Source organism: Xenopus tropicalis, chromosome 6, assembly GCF_000004195.4.
Source record: "Xenopus tropicalis strain Nigerian chromosome 6, UCB_Xtro_10.0, whole genome shotgun sequence".
Classification (NCBI taxonomy): Eukaryota; Metazoa; Chordata; class Amphibia; order Anura; family Pipidae; genus Xenopus; species Xenopus tropicalis.
The window spans coordinates 13,445,831-13,464,122 of record NC_030682.2 but is presented as its reverse complement, the minus strand read 5'-3'; the positions used below and the strand labels follow the sequence as shown (position 1 = coordinate 13,464,122).

Genomic DNA, 18,292 nt, shown 5'->3' with positions numbered 1-18,292 from the left:
TAAACAGTGCTAGGAGATATCATTAGTTATCTCCTGTTTTAAATTGTTTTTATTTGTGTCACTTATTTGGTGTCACTCATTGAGTAGACCTATACAAAAGCACTTGGTTTGCCAGGGTCGGACTGGGGGGTGCAGGGCCCACTGGGGCTTCTGCCTCAGAGACCCCTGCACCCCCCAATGATGGCCCCCGCTGCCACGGCGGACCAGCCTGATGCTGTGGTTTGCATCCCCACATATTTCATATCATAAAACACCTCTGTGACTTTTAATATCCTTATAATTTACAGTAGGGGGTACATTATCCCTTATAATACATGAGTGATACTCAGAGTTCCCTGTATAACTCAGCCTGCAGCCTTGTGCCTTTATATGGGCACAGAGCCCCTCAGTGACTGCTAATATCCTTATCATTTACAGTAGGGGGTACATTATCCCTTATAATACATGAGTGATACTCAGAGTTCCCTGTATAACTCAACCTGCAGCCTTGTGCCTTTATATGGGCACAGAACCCCTCAGTGACTGCTAATATCCTTATCATTTACAGTAGGGGGTACATTATCCCTTATAATACATGAGTGATACTCAGAGTTCCCTGTATAACTCAGCCTGCAGCCTTGTGCCTTTATATGGGCACAGAACCCCTCAGTGACTGCTAATATCCTTATCATTTACAGTAGGGGGTACATTATCCCTTATAATACATGAGTGATACTCAGAGTTCCCTGTATAACTCAGCCTGCAGCCTTGTGCCTTTATATGGGCACAGAACCCCTCAGTGACTTCTAATATCCTTATCATTTACAGTAGGGGGTACATTATCCCTTATAATACATGAGTGATACTCAGAGTTCCCTGTATAACTCAGCCTGCAGCCTTGTGCCTTTATATGGGCACAGAACCCCTCAGTGACTGCTAATATCCTTATCATTTACAGTAGGGGGTACATTATCCCTTAGGGCTCTGGTACACGGGGAGATTAGTCGCCCGCGGCAAAACTCCCTGCTCGCGGGCGACTAATCTCCCCGAGTTGCCTTCCCCCTGCCATCCCACCGGCGAACATGTAAGTCGCCGGCGGGATGGCAGACGCGGCGGGGCGATTTCGGGAAATCGCCGAAAAAGCCTCGCAAGTCCTTTTCGGCGATTTGCGCGAAATCGCGCCGCCGCGTCTGCCATCCCGCCGGCGACTTACATGTTCGCCGGTGGGATGGCAGGGGGAAGGCAACTCGGGGAGATTAGTCGCCCGCGAGCAGGGAGTTTTGCCGCGGGCGACTAATCTCCCCGTGTACCAGAGCCCTTATAATACATGAGTGATACTCAGAGTTCCCTGTATAACTCAGCCTGCAGCCTTGTGCCTTTATATGGGCACAGAACCCCTCAGTGACTGCTAATATCCTTATCATTTACAGTAGGGGGTACATTATCCCTTATAATACATGAGTGATACTCAGAGTTCCCTGTATAACTCAGCCTGCAGCCTTGTGCCTTTATATGGGCACAGAACCCCTCAGTGACTTCTAATATCCTTATCATTTACAGTAGGGGGTACATTATCCCTTATAATACATGAGTGATACTCAGAGTTCCCTGTATAACTCAGCCTGCAGCCTTGTGCCTTTATATGGGCACAGAACCCCTCAGTGACTGCTAATATCCTTATCATTTACAGTAGGGGGTACATTATCCCTTAGGGCTCTGGTACACGGGGAGATTAGTCGCCCGCGGCAAAACTCCCTGCTCGCGGGCGACTAATCTCCCCGAGTTGCCTTCCCCCTGCCATCCCACCGGCGAACATGTAAGTCGCCGGCGGGATGGCAGACGCGGCGGGGCGATTTCGGGAAATCGCCGAAAAAGCCTCGCAAGTCCTTTTCGGCGATTTGCGCGAAATCGCGCCGCCGCGTCTGCCATCCCGCCGGCGACTTACATGTTCGCCGGTGGGATGGCAGGGGGAAGGCAACTCGGGGAGATTAGTCGCCCGCGAGCAGGGAGTTTTGCCGCGGGCGACTAATCTCCCCGTGTACCAGAGCCCTTATAATACATGAGTGATACTCAGAGTTCCCTGTATAACTCAGCCTGCAGCCTTGTGCCTTTATATGGGCACAGAACCCCTCAGTGACTGCTAATATCCTTATCATTTACAGTAGGGGGTACATTATCCCTTATAATACATGAGTGATACTCAAAGTTCCCTGTATAACTCAGCCTGCAGCCTTGTGCCTTTATATGGGCACAGAGCCCCTCAGTGACTGCTAATATCCTTATCATTTACAGTAGGGGGTACATTATCCCTTATAATACATGAGTGTCCCTTAATACTCTAGCAGTTGTGTCTGAGGAAAGGTGTCAGTGTCCATTTAACAGGGGTGGGGGGGAGTAACTGTCCCTGGTGAGAAAGGTAATTATAGTGCAAGGACAGGATATTACATGGGCCACGATGGGTGTGTGGGGCCCCACCTGGGGCAGGGTGTTAATGACAAGGCAATATCTCGGGGGGATTATCCATTGAGCAATAGCACAGAGACATTAAAAGGAAACAAGCCGGACAGTATATAAGCCACAAGCAGCAATTAACATTCCGCCCACCTGCTCCTGGCCTGGGGAGCCATACGGGCTTCTAGAAAAATGCTCCCTTCGGGCTATTGCTTTCAGCGCATTCTTCCCAGATAACAAAAGCACTCAAAAGTCTGGTATTTTAACTCCAAACTGATTATTAAAGGGGAAGCTATCCACTCAGGGGGGGGGGGAAAGGGGGCCAAACTGTACAATACCTGACCATATGGCTCAATGACCAAAAGTCAGCCTGTGTGGGCCAAATTGACCTGATTTCAGAAAGCCCAAAATAAGTACTCCCTGCGCAGAAATAAGGATACGCTGGCATGTTGTCGGCAATCTTTAACCCCTTCACTGCCTACTTACGACTACAGAACTTTGGCCGGCAATCTGCAAAGCAAGGGGAGATGACGGCTACGTCCTAGTATAGAAATTGCCTGTAGCTAAGAAACCTGGAGAATTACCACCAGGAGCCTTCCAAATTTGGGGGGGCACTGACTTTCCCGCTTAAACAGGAACTCCATCCAGAAACCATTTTTTTCCCAAATTTTTAATAGTTTTAAATGTCCAGGTATGGGATTCCTTATCCGGAAACCCATTATCCAGAAAGCTCTGAATTACAGAAAGCCTACCTCCCATAGACTCCATTTAGTCAAATAATTCAGAATATTAAACCTGATTTCCCTTTTCTCTGCAATAATTAAACAGTACCTTGTAACTGATCCCAATTAAGAATAAATAATCCTTATTGGAGCCAAAACAATCCTAATGGGTTACATCCATGTTTTATTGATTTTCTAGTAGACTTAAGGTATGGAGATTCAAATTACAGAAAGACCCCTTATCCGGAATACCCTTGGTCCCGAGCATTCTGGATAACGGGTCCTATACCTGTATATGTAAGTTCTCGAGAAAGAAGCACCTGTCTGGCTGTTTTCTGCACTGATGGTTCTGACTGTGTAATGCATGTATATTGGGAAGTTGCTTAAAATGAAGGGAAAAATGACAATAAAACAAATTGGGATGAGTTGATGTTGGATCCTACCCTATTTCGGTGCGTTGCCACAAACTGCCGATCAGGCTCACTTGTAGCGGCGCCTTCTCAAAAGAGCCCAAAGTGCCTGTTAATGTGCTGTAATGAAAACGCCGGTTCCTTTTGCCGCACAGAAGCAACATTCTAAATAATAAATACATACATAATATACTCAAGGCTAAGCTGTGGTCTTCTGGCACTTATTTAAGAGACAATTCCCACCGGTATGGAATTCTGGGTAGTTCAGCAACAGCCCAAGAGGGTATTGTTTAAACAGAGATCCAAGCTGAAGACTTTTTGCCCCTCTTGTAATATGGGCGCATGGAAATAGGTAACTGGCCACATTGTGGTACTATCATCTCATTTTTTGTAAAAATTATTTTTAAAGGCAAACTAAGTGCTGGCAATCTTTCTTTCTAACTGGGATATAATGCCTGACTTATGATCTGATCGTCGGCCCAGGGAGCGCATGTCTGTGGCCAAATCAGGCCAACATCCCATCCTGTGGAGACCTTACCAAATGACCAAATCATAAGATGTACTGCCAGGACCGGATTCCTGTTTACTACAGGAAGGCAAGGGCCACAACTTCAACCATAAATCTTTAAAACACCCCTGTCTATGGCTCAGGTCACACTGGGATATCAGTAGGTTTCCCAAGGGCTACAATATATATATATAATGACACATATACGTACCATGCCCACAGCACTGCCTTCCCCATAAGAGCAACATGTCTCTATGCTTTACTGTGCCATTCAGATACAAACAACAAATATGTAATAATGCGTAACTATTGCTGTACAAAGTCCATTAATTAGTATTATTACTATCATCCATTATTTATATCAGATATAGAATATTTCCTGCAGCCAGTTAGCAGTCTCGCACACAGACAAGTTTCATTTTACTGACTGATTTAATGAAGCCAGAAGCAGAGAGTGGCTCAGACTCAGACAATAACGTCCCTACTCACTGCCCAGATCCAGAGGTAGGTGCCATAGTATTAGCCAGGGGGGCCCTTATTTAAGCTCAGCGCCTTTGCTGCAACTCTGTGTTACATAGTCTTGAATTATCATAGACAAAAAAAATAAATTCTAGAAGTAAATGAGGAGAATGTAAGTAAAAGGCTGAGTTTGGAATGAATGATGAGCTCCCTGTGTGCAGTCGGACACAGTGCATGTAACCCAGGGCACAATTCCCCGTTACGCAAGAGTAAATGAGTTGCCTAATCATACGCTCAGGCTGCTGAATCCACACACTGTCCCAACGCGTTTCTCCTCAGCGCCTCTAAGCTGTGGGGAGTTCATTCTCCCTCTTACTCTACTCTACCCCAGTCCTCCAACTCTACTTGATTTACCCCAATCCTCTTTACTAATTTGCCCCACTCCTCTAAGTGTACTAATTTGCCCCACTCCTCTAACTGTACTAATTTACCCCACTCCACTAACTGTACTAATTAACCCCAATTCTCTAACTGTACTAATTTACCCCACTCCACTAATTGTATTAATTTACCCCACTCCTCTAACTGTACTAGTTAACCCCAATTCTCTAACTGTACTAATTTACCCCACTCCTCTAACTGTACTAATTAACCCCAATTCTCTAACTGTACTAATTTACCACACTCCTCTAACTGTACTAATTTACCCCACTCCTCTAACTGTACTAATTAACCCCAATTCTCTAACTGTACTAATTTACCACACTCCTCTAACTGTACTAATTTACCCCACTTCTCTAACTGTACTAATTAACCCCAATTCTCTAACTGTACTAATTTACCCCACTCCACTAATTGTATTAATTTACCCCACTCCTCTAACTGTACTAGTTAACCCCAATTCTCTAACTGTACTATTTTACCCCAATTCTCTAACTGTACTATTTTACCCCGATTCTCTAACTGTACTATTTTACCCCAATTCTCTAACTGTACTATTTTACCCCAATTCTCTAACTGTACTAATTTACCCCAATTCTCTAACTGTACTAATTTACCCCAATTCTCTAACTGTACTAATTTACCCCAATTCTCTAACTGTACTAATTTACCCCACTCCTCTAACTGTACTATTTTACCCCAATTCTCTAACTGTACTAATTTACCCCAATTCTCTAACTGTACTATTTTACCCCAATTCTCTAACTGTACTAATTTACCCCACTCCTCTAACTGTACTAATTTACCCCAATTCTCTAACTGTACTATTTTACCCCAATTCTCTAACTGTACTAATTTACCCCAATTCTCTAACTGTACTATTTTACCCCAATTCTCTAACTGTACTATTTTACCCCAATTCTCTAACTGTACTAATTTACCCCACTCCACTAATTGTATTAATTTACCCCACTCCTCTAACTGTATTAATTTACCCCACTCCTCTAACTGTACTAATTTACCCCATTCCACTAATTGTATTAATTTACCCCAATTCTCTAACTGTACTATTTTACCCCAATTCTCTAACTGTACTATTTTACCCCAATTCTCTAACTGTACTAATTTACCCCACTCCACTAATTGTATTAATTTACCCCACTCCTCTAACTGTATTAATTTACCCCACTCCTCTAACTGTACTAATTTACCCCATTCCACTAATTGTATTAATTTACCCCAATTCTCTAACTGTACTATTTTACCCCAATTCTCTAACTGTACTATTTTACCCCGATTCTCTAACTGTACTATTTTACCCCGATTCTCTAACTGTACTATTTTACCCCGATTCTCTAACTGTACTATTTTACCCCGATTCTCTAACTGTACTAATTTACCACACTCCTCTAACTGTACTATTTTACCCCAATTCTCTAACTGTACTAATTTACCACACTCCTCTAACTGTACTATTTTACCCCAATTCTCTAACTGTACTAATTTACCCCACTCCTCTAACTGTACTATTTTACCCCAATTCTTCCCCATGGTACTGGATTTACCCCAACACTTTAACTACTGGATTTACAAAAGTCCTATAAATGTACTAGATTTACCCTAATGCTGTAACTCTGGATTCACCCTCCTCCTTCAACTGTACTATTTTACCCCAGCCCTACAAATGTACTTGGTTTACCCAAATTGTCCAGCTGTTCTGGATTTACCCCAGTCCCCCAACTGTATCAAATTATCCCAGTCCTCCAACTGTAGTTGATATACCCCAAACTCCAAATGTCCTGGATTAACCCCAGTCCTCCAACTTTACTTGGCTAGCCAAAATTGTCAAACTGTACAAAATTTACCCGAGTCCTCCAAATTTGATTTACCCCAGTCTTTCAACTGTATTAATATACCCCAATCCCCCCCACTGTACTGGATTTACTGTATTTATCAGATAAGGCGGCTGCGATACTCTTAGTTCTAACGCCCCGCAGACCCGTCACTCCCCGTCTGAACAGGTTTCTCTAGTCCTAAATGGTACTCAGCAATCAGCCTTAATCTTATCAATCTCCCGTGATGTCTTTAGTAGCAGCAGCAGGGCCCTGGGTAAAAAAGACTTTCTGCAACCTGTTATTTATATAGAATGTAGGGCAACCTGCAGCCTCCTTAGCTGTTGTTAAACTACAACTTCTTCCACAACTGAGCGCTTGAAGGCTGGGAAACAGTAATAGAAAGTATTATGCCCGCCATGTTGCCCTTCTGTCTTCATCTTGCCCAACTATACCTGCTGTCCACCGCCAACACACACTCCTACCTACAGCTGCTGCTCCGTGGGGCCCCATTATTGGCAGGGCCCTAAGCAGTCAACCGTACTGTTGTTTAAGAAAAAATAATTTTTTTCCCAAATGTATAGTAAATTAGTAGTAAATTGATGTAAATATATCAATATATATTATATTATACATACAAAAGCACACATATGTGCAATGCAGTGTGCGCAACTTTTCCCTGTATAAATGTGTGTGTGAATATAATATACATACAGTATATACAGTACCCCATTACAAAGCTGTAAAAGCCAATCTAGCCGTAGCCATTTTCAGCATGCCAAGATTTCCAAACTAAAATAAAAATTTACAATAAATCAAATACTGAATCCAAACAAAGGGTTTAAACCCAAATGAAGAAATTTGTTGCTCGCACCCCCGGTTGAATTCAGTAGACGGGGCAATAAGGGCTGAGAGTTGTGGGCGCAAGTCTGGGTATCTGGTTACTAAATGTACAATAGGAAGCAGATGTCTGGCACACACACTCAGCTAGAAGGTAAATAAATGAATTTGATTCAGGAGGCGAAGCCATGCAGCGCGTTCCCAGCACACAGGGTTAGACACATGCCAAGTCTGGGGGATACTTACAGCGCTGGAGAGCTGTCCGCAACAGTTATGACTCCCAGGTCCCCAGAACTGCGGTTAAATTCAGGGGGATTAAACTCCACCGATGGTTCTGCTCTCCCCCCCCCCCCTAAATCTCAGTCCAATTAAAAACTCAGCTCCCGTTGTTATTTGTGGGAGGCACAAGAAGTGGGGAATACGCCAAACCCCCCCACCTCCAGCTGCTGAATTTTGCCAAAGCTGAATAGGAGTAGTGAATATTGAAAAAAAGAAAAAAGCAAGAAGGAAAATAAAAGGGGGGCAAGTTTAGGTATTCCAAGGGGGTGAAGTTGTAGGCAAGGGTGAAGCGTTTAATTACCTGCAGAGGGTTTGCTGAGATTGAGGCTCTGGGATGTGTCCAGTCTGACTAGCAGTTCACAACTGGTCTCAAGGTAAAACCACTCCTCAGTCAACCAGGCAAGCAGCTGCCCCCAGCACTCACTGGGAGGACCAAGTCAAACCCTCTTCAGTTCTCTTGGAATTCCATGTTCCCTCCAAGCCTCGGGGTCCTGTGATAGTGTCAGGACAGGAATGTGGCCAAGAGATTCATGACTGTGCAAGCCCTAAAACCCAGCCAAGCCACCTCCACCTTCCCACCCAGCTGCTCCACCACAACTGCACACTTAGCCAAAGTAGGCTGAGATCCACCAAGGAGCAAAGAGCCCTCCTGTTCTGCGCAATAGGGTTTGCTGAATGCAAATTCAGATTAAAAAGGCAAATGAAATGTTAATAGCTGGTCCCAAACTGGAAGTCTAATCCTTTCTGGGGAAAAGCCATAAAATCATTATTAAAATCACAGTGAAACTCCCAGGCAGGCTGGTCCAGCTGGTTTCTCCTCTCCTGTGGTCAGGTAGTAACGCAGAGGCAGCTCCAAAGTTAGCATCCAAGAAGCTGAAAGTTTCATGGAAAAGCAAGAGTCTTGCAAAGTATTTGCTCCAGCTGAGATTCCCTTTCTGGCACTGTGGGAGCTGATCTAGCTGCACCTTACTGTGGGCTCCAGAGAAATACAAAGAGAATTGCTTCCACCTGCCAATGCAAAGCCTGGGGCAGGTGCGATCTCTAGCATGTTGTCTTCATAATAAGCACAACAGGGAGCACTCTCCACTGAAAGGGATGTGGCTGCAATATTCCCCAGCCAGTCACTCCCTTATACGAACCTCCCATAAGCAACTGTGCACGTACAAACGCTGGATCGTTAGCGCCACCTAGCGGCAGGCTGAATACGCTCGGAATGGAATCCAGCGCTGCGCAGATTTCGTGCTCTTTCAATCCGATTAACTCTTTTTATAATCAATGTGCAGTGATTTTGCCATCATTTGCCTTAAGGAACCAGACGATTATCATGACTAAACAGCAAGAGTTTTATAAATCTCCCTAGAAACAAAAATAAATCATTACAGCACAGTCAGGGTTAATTTTAGGTGAATGTCTCTTTATGTATTAGGTTTTACGAGAGATGTTAGAATTTAAACTCCAAATCTAAAATAATGTGCCCTCATCTATTATTCCATTATTTAACCCCCTAAAGGGGTAGTATAAGCTTAATAAGAGGTAGAGGTGATTCTATCTCTTATTTTGTAGTTTTTTTATATTTACATTTTTTCTTGTGCAGCTGTGACGCTTGGAATTCTAACAGCAATCTCGTTGCTAGGGCTCAACTGCTCAGCAACTAGGAAGAATAGCCGAGGGCCTGAATATAAAGATTAGCATTATTCATTTATTTATTTGTTTGTTTGTTTATTCGTTCTTGCTGGGATAATTTTTTAATTGCAGGTAGAAATGAGGCAGACATAGAAGGTCAATAATGAAACCTCATCCAATATAAAAAAAAATAATAAGGATTGAATAGGCCAATCTACTAAAACTTTATAGAAAGGTAAATTATCCCCCCACTGCTACTATAGGCACCATCTCTCCCTACTATACCTGCTATCCCACAGCCCCAGTCCCTTCCCAGAGGCTATTATCCCCCCACTGCTACTATAGGCACCATCTCTCCCTACTATACCTGCTATCCCACAGCCCCAGTCCCTTCCCAGAGGCTATTATCCCCCCACTGCTACTATAGGCACCATCTCTCCCTACTATACCTGCTATCCCACAGCCCCAGTCCCTTCCCAGAGGCTATTATCCCCCCACTGCTACTATAGGCACCATATCTCCCTACTATACCTGCTATCCCACAGCCCCAGTCCCTTCCCAGAGGCTATCATCCCCCCACTGCTACTATAGGCGCCATCTCTCCCTACTATACCTGCTATCCCACAGCCCCAGTCCCTTCCCAGAGGCTATTATCCCCCCATTGCTACTATAGGCACCATCTCTCCCTACTATACCTGCTATCACACAGCCACAGTCCCTTCCCAGAGGCTATTATCCCCCCACTGCTACTATAGGCACCATATCTCCCTACTATACCTGCTATCCCACAGCCCCAGTCCCTTCCCAGAGGCTATTATCCCACTGCTACTATAGCCACCATCTCTCCCTACTATACCTGCTATCCCACAGCCCCAGTCCCTTCCCAGAGGCTATTATCCCACTGCTACTATAGCCACCATCTCTCCCTACTATACCTGCTATCCCACAGCCCCAGTCCCTTCCCAGAGGCTATTATCCCCCCACTGCTACTATAGGCACCACCTCTCCCTACTATACCTGCTATCCCACAGCCCCAGTCCCTTCCCAGAGGCTATTATCCCACTGCTACTATAGGCACCATCTCTCCCTACTATACCTGCTATCCCACAGCCCCAGTCCCTTCCCAGAGGCTATTATCCCCCCACTGCTACTATAGCCACCATCTCTACTATACCTGCTATCGTACAGCCCCTATAGTTGCTGATTTACAGCCTTTACAGTAAATTATTAAAGAGCTTCCCATGGTCTTCCTACCTAAGGCCACTGTCCTATTTGGCCCCACTCTGTAAAGGCCCCAGGGCCAGTCCCATCAAGAAATCTCTGCTGAGAGATCCACTTGTGCTGCCCTAAGAGAAACGGTGATGTGGGAGTTCCAAGAAGCCAAGCAGCGATTGTTTTCTCGAACCTGTTGCTTCAGACAAACATAGACACGACCCTGCACAGCTGGAGAAGGTCAACAGGCAGTGCCCTTACTGAAAAACTATGTGACATTTGTGACTCCTCTGGTATGTAAAGCAAACATTGGCCTGCGCCAGTCTGTGCGCTTTATCCATATTGCGCGGTGATTTTATTTGGCATCTCCACTGTACTTCCCACTTTCTATATTTAATGCTCCTCCTCTCCGAGCGTTTGGTGGGGAGCTGGCGGGCAGGGAGGCATTTGGAAGTCTGTAACATGAGCTGGGAATATGCATTTGACCTCTGTCGCAGCGCAGTGTGCCACACCGACCTGGCACAAAAGGATGGGGTTAAAGTGTCACCCTGAGGTCTTAATGCCAGGGGCAGCGCAGTGCTTTGTACATAACAGCTGAGCCCGGCGCTGCTGAGTCTTCAAATAAACCCATTTGGGCTGCTGCGGACATCGCAGCGCTGGAGCTCCCCCTAGCGTTGTGGCACGATTCCACACCAGTTAGAATTAACGGAACTGGACACTTTTAATACCAAGTGATACTGAATGTGGTGCCTTGGCAAAGCCCTGGCATAATGTATTTACTGTCAAGCTCAAAGTTAATGTTATCATTTGCTAGATTTTTTTCCAACCCTCAGAAGTAACTGATGCGTTTATAAAGGGGCACAGGAGGGTAGGAAAGGGGTTAATACACCTGTAAGGCGGGGGGGCAGGGCATTTTTCACAAGGCGCCCAAAAATTTGCCTTTGTATGGGGGTCCAGAGGCAAAATGGATTGTGACTGCAGTGCCGGGGGCTCAGCATCGCAAAGGGTTAATAAGAGAGAAAATAACTCACAGGAAACGCTGCGACTGTCTTTGCGCGGATTCAGCACCGCGGAGAATTCAGCACCTCGGACAGCGGCGCAGATAGGAGACGTCTCTGTACTTCTCTGCATTCCTCCGGCTACTTGCGCTCAGCGGAACCTGCCTGGGCTCTCTATGCGGGATATTGATCAACAAGTGAATATAGAGCTCCCACAGTCCAGTACAGTGACATTTCCCCACTCTCCATTCATTTCTATGGTATATTTAGAGGCATATTTATCAAAGAGTAAACATTCACTTTCACTGTTTAATAAATACTCTTGTAAAAGTCCCATAGAAATAAATTGAGGGTAGCAGGATTTCGCTCTACTGGACTGTGGGGAGCTCTAAATAAACCCCTGTATAAACCCAGAACCGAATGGGTGTGTGTTGGACCCCTGTATGCTTCCCACTAGCGATGAGCATGGATTCACAGTGAAATTCAGCATTTGGCCATCTGCAAATGGTTTCGGTAAACTTTGGCAAAATTTTGCAGCAAAAATGTGCATAAAAAATGGCGCAGCCGTATAAAAAAAAAAAAGGGCATGGTCACATCAAAGAAGGGCACGGTCATGTCAAAAAAGGCAGTTTTCGCCGTTTCATGAATGTTTTCGTGCTTTCGCGAATTTTCAGGGAACTGAAATGGGGCAGATTCGCTCATCACTACTTCCTACATATCCGAGCCCAAAAAGACAGTCCGAACAGGACAGGGGTTTTAGGGCAACATAAAAGATACTAGGAGTATTAAAAGCATCCCTATTACTATTAAAAAGGGCTACGTGGTGTATGTCTTGTCCAGTGTCGGATTGGGGTGCCAAGGGCCCACCAGAAAACCTTAGACTTTAGGCCCACTCTCCCCTTCTCTGCTCACTCACTTTCTTTAGTCTCTTAATGACTTCTTTATACATTATTATCTATCCTTTCCTCTGTTTCTTCTGTTTCTTTTCATACAGAGTTGAATAATGGCCATGGTATAGGCATACAAGGCAAATGGTCAGGAGCAGGAGGGCCCACTGACACCTGGGCCCACCGGGAGTTTTCCTGGTATTCTGGTGGGCCAGTCTGACACTGGTCTTGTCAGTGAGAGAGGAGTAAATTTTAACCATTTAAAAAACCATTTATGAGTTCATGAATAACTCCCGGTCAATGACATTGGAGTGAATTGCAGATATTTTTGGGCTAAAGAAGCACTGAAAAACATTATTTTCTATAATAATAATTATAATAATAAGTTACATGTCAGTATAACTCTATACACCTCCCTTATACCTAAGCCCTTGTCCAGCCTGCCCCTGTAGCTGCTCACGCCGGTTTCTTAGTGCAATCATCCTAAACCCAAAACTCATATCCAATAGACCCAATAGATAATGGTGATTCGATTTCCCTTTATTCCAGTCCCTAAAAGCAATGTTCCTGCATCCCCATCCTTTGGGAATGCATTATATTACACCAAACTGATTGTACCCTATCTCTTAGATACAGTCACTGGTCAAAAAGATGCCTGACCTCCTGGATTTATATAAGAAATAATCAAGAAGATTACATTTTTATCTAATATAGAATATAAATCTTCCTAACTTTCTGATTCTCGGGCACACTGTTGTTTATGTGTCCAAGATACTCTGACAGAAAACTGTTTTTTTTGAAAAATAGTTGATTCTAAAATGGCTAAAATCACTCAATTTCTAGAAGCGCTAAATTTGTCATGTTTTTTTCCTCCTCTTGATTTCAGCCTACTAACAGCCAACAAGTTTCTAAAGTGCCATCTAGTGGTTACCCAGTTAGTAAACATTTGAAACAACAGTTTTATAATTCGCTGTTTATATACATATATAAATATTATCTACAGTTGTTCCATAAATCTATCAAACAAAGCTGTTATTTCACATGAAAGTCTATAAATCGTAGAGGAGCCAATGCAGCTGTTGCTTTGGTGCTAGAAATGTCACCATTTGATTTTCATGTTTAAACAGACCAGACACCTGTACTTGTTTGTGAGGCAGAATAGAATGGCAAATCATTCAGAAACCACAAAGACAAACAAAGCAGCTTAGGTTACTTCCATCTACAAGGTTTCAATGCCAAGGGTGCGGCTTAGATACCGGGATGTGCTGTGTGCCCCTTTCTTTGTGCCAATATACAAATTTGCATTCAGGTTTGAGTTGCTGATCTCCATCGAGAAAGGTAAATGTTATCCATAATCGCTTTATCGGTCATTTCCTAATTAACAGAGATCCTTCCGTTGTTGAACACAAATGCAAAAATGCAAATCAGAACAACTTGCATCAGAAAGTCTCTCTTGTGCATCCGGGGGTTGATTTACTAACCTAGGTGCAACCAATAGCAACTAAGCTGTTTTTTCACTTAATTTTGATACAGAATGGTTTTATAGTACTTTTCAGAATGTTAATTCCACTGCTTAAGTTAAGGAATCCCTGTTCCTTCCATTGTAAGCATGATTTTTATGGGGTACTTTTTATTTCTAAATGACACTGTTACACAGCAAATAATTCCCTCTGCCATTTAATCTTTTATTCTTGAACCAACAAATGTATTTTATGACAAGTTTTTCCATTGGCACGTCATTGTTATGCCACTGCAGTAAATATAAACTATGCTTTATGTTCCAATGGGCATGAAACAGAAAAAGCAAGTGTGACACCAACAGTTTTAGATGTCAGACTTATTTCTTATTGGCTTCTCATTAATTAATCCAAGGCATGATGCTGAAGATAATAGTTTGATCCATGAAAGTAGATAGACTTGTAAGGGCCCCTGTTCTAAATAAAGAGATCTAAATAGTTTGTGGGTTTTATGTTATCCATATTACAAAGCTCAGTGGAAGAATTAGGAGAGCTGATAAGATTTGTCATACAGTGGGGCCCAGCAGAAGATTCCCTGGTACCCAGACAGGTTAATCCTGGTGGCTTATCTGGCAATCTATAGCCCTGGCCTATGGCACGCAATGGAAAAGAATGGAAATGTGGCATAATCCCAGCAGGAAGAAACTGCACTGGAGGAACGCGCCGCACCAGATGTACAAGTGAGTGCACATTCCAGTGTGATTTGCCCACTAGAGGGGAGATTGCTCTGATTTGTACACTGCAATAAATATGTTTGTGTAAAACAAGACAGAGGGAAGGGTGCGCTTTCTGGTGTAGAACATTTAAGAAGGTTTATTTATTTAAAAGTAAAATAATGCACTTACCAATGTTTGTGCCAGATACATATGTGTTGTCAGGACTTGACTCAGTTGTAAACACTTGCTGTAAATGCCTATATATTGACTCCAACCCCGCCCCCCTTCTTGCCTTATGTATCCAGGGTCAGACTGGGGATTTCAGGGCCCACAGGGCTTCTGTCTTAGGGGCCCCTGTACCCCCCAATGGCCCCCGCCGCCTTCACACTTCCCCCAGAGGCCCCCAACAACCCTCTGAGGGAGACTGGCGGATTGTGGGAGCACCCTGGCGGAGATCGGATCTGGGCCACCGGCTTTTTTATGTGTTACCCCGACGACCAGGGGCCCTTTCATTAAACCACAAATTTTTGCCAATTAAAAGCACAATTGGAACAAAATTGGAGTAACCATGATAATTTCTGATATGCGAAAATTGCGTGAAAATTCTTTTCTTAGTCGTACGAAAATAGTGTGGTTGCGATCCGAAAGTCATAAAATTTTTGTATCCAAACGATCATAAACAGTGTGAAAACCTTTCTGGCTTTGAAACTTCAATGCATGATTGTGGAGGCCTCCCATAGGACTCAATGGCACTGTGCAGCCACAACCTGGCCCAAGGAAAGTCTCCCATAGGGCTCAATGGCACTCTGCAGCTCCAACCCTGCCCAAGGAAAGCCTCCCATAGGGCTCAATGGCACTCTGCAGCTCCGACCTGGCCCAAGGAAAGTCTCCCATAGGGCTCAATGGCACTCTGCAGCTCCAACCCGGCCCAAGGAAAGTCTCCCATAGGGCTCAATGGCACTCTGCAGCTCCATCCCAGCCCAAGGAAAGTCTCCCATAGGGCTCAATGGCACTCTGCAGCTCCAACCCGGCCCAAGGAAAGTCTCCCATAGGGCTCAATGGCACTCTGCAGCTCCGACCTGGCCCAAGGAAAGTCTCCCATAGGGCTCAATGGCACTCTGCAGCTCCAACCCGGCCCAAGGAAAGTCTCCCATAGGGCTCAATGGCACTCTGCAGCTCCAACCCGGCCCAAGGAAAGCCTCCCATAGGGCTCAATGGCACTCTGCAGCTCCAACCTGGCCCAAGGAAAGTCTCCCATAGGGCTCAATGGCACTCTGCAGCTCCAACCCGGCCCAAGGAAAGTCTCCCATAGGGCTCAATGGCACTCTACAGCTCCAACCTGGCCCAAGGAAAGTCTCCCATAGGGCTCAATGGCACTCTGCAGCTCCAACCCGGCCCAAGGAAAGTCTCCCATAGGGCTCAATGGCACTCTACAGCTCCAACCTGGCCCAAGGAAAGTCTCCCATAGGGCTCAATGGCACTCTGCAGCTCCAACCCGGCCCAAGGAAAGCCTCCCATAGGGCTCAATGGCACTCTACAGCTCCAACCCGGCCCAAGGAAAGCCTCCCATAGGGCTCAATGGCACTCTGCAGCTCCAACCTGGCCCAAGGAAAGTCGCGGTACCAAAGCTTGAATGAATTCGAAATGGTCGTAGTCTTTGCCAAAAATATGACTTTTTTGTTGAATTTAACGAAAACCATGAAAAAGTCGTACTATTTTAACAATATGATCGTGGTCAATATGAAAATTTCTAAAAATTATAAAAAATATGAATTTTTCTGAAAAAAATCATGGTTTAACGAATGGGCCCCATAGAGTTTTAAAAAAAAAAACAGTATATAAAAAAATAGTGCACTTACAAGTTTCAGCATATTAGACGCGTTTATTAAACATAACATTCAGCCCAACGCGTTTCGTCCGAGATGGGATTTCTTCAGGAAAACACATTTTTAAGCTTGCAGGATTCAAGTTGTTTTCTTTTAGATTGAATTGGTTTTAACTAACTTTTTAAGTGCCAACCCCTGTGTTTAATAACATCATCTGGGACTGCGATACTATTCTGTTGGAAGTGCTGCACCATCAGCTTTAGGACTGATTTTTGGAAACTATAAAAAAAAAAACAGCAAACAAATGTATAGTCAGGACTAGAACTTATTGTACAGCGCTGAGGAATACTGTATGTTGGCGCTTTATAAATAAATGTTAATAATAATATTAATAATAGTAGAAGGCAACAAAGGCCCTGGCCGAGGGCAGCATTCAGCTCCTAGATTTTGGAAGCAACTGATGGAACGTGCCATTGGAAGAAGGGACCTGCCCTGGGGACTGGGCAAGAGATTCAAGTAGGTGTCAGACAGGCTAATTTTTAGAACCAGCCAAAGTCAGTCACAAAACTAGCCAAAACTAGCCAAAAGCCATTTCTAAACTAGCCCAAAACTAGCCTAAAGCCATTTCTAAACTAGCCCAAAAATAGCGCAATATGCACAATGAAAAAAAAATCTTACTATGTATGAGAAAAATATGCTTTCTCTTGGCCCACTCAAGCATGGAATCACTACCCATTACAGTAAAACGAAAAAACAACAACAAAAAAACAATAAAATATCCAAGAATTAACCCCAGACATACCTGCAAGATAACTGCATACATCACAATACTTAAGTATGGGCGAATCACTAACTGCCACACACAGAATGGCAGCCAGAAAAACTGGACATGCCCAATTTAAAGCCACCCCCCCAAAATACCACACTAAGCGGCATATTTATCATAGTGTGTAATCCAACGTCATTGGTGATATTGCCCATAGCAACCAATCAACAATTAGATTTGAACAGTCACTTACAAGTTCTCTTCTCTTAGCCCTCTCAAGCATGAAACCATTACAGTAAAACAAAAAACAACAACACAAAAACAATAAAACATCCAAGTAATAAATCTCCAAAAAAATGAGTATTGAATTAACCCCAGACATACCCGCAAGGTAACTGCATACGTCGCAATACTTGCATGGGCGAATCACTAACTGCCGCACACAGCATGGCAGGCAGAAAAATTGGACATGCCCACTTGATAGCCACACCCCCAAAATACCACACTTTGGGGCATATTTATCATAGTGTGTAAGCCAACGTCATTGCTGATATTGCCCATAGCAACCAATCAGCAATTAGATTTGAACAGTCACTTACAAGTAAGAAAACAAAAGCATCTGGTTGGTTGCTACTGGCAACATCACTAATGAAGTTGACTTACACACTACAATAAATACGTCCCTACGCCATTCATGACACACTGCGGCCCCCAAGCATTTCATGCCAGCCAGGCTCCCTGTGTGGGTGGGGAAAGTGGGGTAGGTGCAAGTACCATAGTGAGTGCCCGCAGAACTGCACACACAGCACCTTGAGTGCAATTTATCAGTGCAGCACCTTGTTGCTCTGTATTTGCAGCAATGATCACAAGCGAGCTGCCAGTTCAT

General features: G+C 44.2%; 1 protein-coding gene across 6 annotated transcripts in view; it reads right to left on the bottom strand.

Moving 5' to 3' along the window:
- scn5a (sodium channel, voltage gated, type V alpha subunit) overlaps positions 1 to 9,002 on the bottom strand; it is a 221,575-nt gene extending 212,573 nt beyond the window's left edge. For 4 of the 6 annotated variants that reach the window (XM_031904628.1, XM_031904632.1, XM_031904633.1 and 1 more), the window contains exon 1: positions 8,223 to 9,001. The gene's annotated coding sequence lies outside the window, so the exon portion shown is untranslated. The other 2 variants (XM_031904631.1, XM_031904629.1) reach the window with 2 other exon arrangements.
- Between the last annotated feature and the right edge of the window lie 9,290 nt (positions 9,003 to 18,292).